Source organism: Cyprinodon variegatus, unplaced genomic scaffold, assembly GCF_000732505.1.
Source record: "Cyprinodon variegatus isolate N-32 unplaced genomic scaffold, C_variegatus-1.0 Scaffold1176, whole genome shotgun sequence".
NCBI classification, from domain to species: domain Eukaryota; kingdom Metazoa; phylum Chordata; class Actinopteri; order Cyprinodontiformes; family Cyprinodontidae; genus Cyprinodon; species Cyprinodon variegatus.
In genome coordinates, this window is record NW_015151629.1 from 101,077 (window position 1) to 102,262 (window position 1,186).

General features: G+C 45.1%; 1 protein-coding gene across 1 annotated transcript in view; it reads right to left on the bottom strand.

The window, feature by feature from the left end:
• LOC107101949 (histone-lysine N-methyltransferase 2C-like) overlaps window positions 1-1,186 on the bottom strand; it is a 100,294-nt gene that overhangs the window by 19,704 nt on the left and 79,404 nt on the right. The gene's annotated exons all lie outside the window — the stretch shown is intronic.

Below are 1,186 nucleotides of genomic sequence, written 5' to 3' on the forward strand. Positions count from 1 at the left end.
ACACCCGAGTTTTTGCCTCAGCAACCATCCGAGCCGCATGCCGCTTCGCCCGCCGGTACCCATCAGCTGATTCCGGAGTCCCACAGGTCAAAAAGGCCCGATAGGCCGCCTCCTTCAACCTGACAGCATCCCTCACCGGAGGTGTCCACCAACGGGTTCGAGGGTTTTCATAACTATAAAATGAAAAATAAAAAGTATGCAGGGAACCTTTTTTTCTGCATGCTGATTGCTGGGCATGGTTTGCCACGGTTGCTAGGTTACCAGGGACTCTAAAGCGCGAAGAGGAATCTGCAGAGATAATGAAATCTATCCCAACTGATGGGGCTCCATCTATGGTTGGACGCTCTGCTGGATTGGTTGCTCTCTTCAAGCTGTCTGAAACTTTCCAGGATTTTGGATCAACCGCTGCATCATTCAGCAACAGCTGTGCAGCAATATTTTAAATATGAAGCATGTCATGGATGTTGCGATGAAGATCACTTGCTCTGTTCGGGCCAGGAGTTTGAAGAGGCGTTTATTCCGTGCCCAGCTCGAGGAGGCAGGTGCAGACCACCCTGATCTGCTGCTGCACGCCGGCGTCAGGCGGCTGAGCCGTGGCAGATTCTTCCAAATATCTTTGGAACTGTGTTGTTCTTGGATTCTATATAGAACAGACGAGGCGTGTAAACTTGTTATGTATATTTATTTCCAAACTTCCACAGAACCTTTCAGTAGCAAGCTACATTCAGAACTGCCCTCTCGCTCTAGCCTCCAACACGTGACGCCACGCGCCCCATTGCATGCTGGGTATTGGGAGTTCAAGAGCTTTCCGGCTCATTACATCACAGGAACTTTTGCCCGAAATTAAAGAAACAGTCACCAACCCATTCTGCTGTCTGTTACATCATCACATCCACATAGTTTGCACTCAGTATTTTCCTATTTTTATCTGTTTTCTTGTTGAATTTTAATCCATCTGCCAGTTTCTCTGCCAACGCCCAGTGAAGTTTATCATTCTGAAATAGAGGACTTCCCTTCTCCTTCCTCCTGCTTTCAACTCATCTTAGACTAAGACTGATTTTATTGGTCATTTTGTTTACACAAGTGTAAAACAAAAAGGAAATTTAGTTTTGAAAAGCTCTCTGGAAAATTTCATATTTTTTTCAAAGAGCAGTAGTAAAAAAAGTAGTAAAAAAGTAGTAAAAAA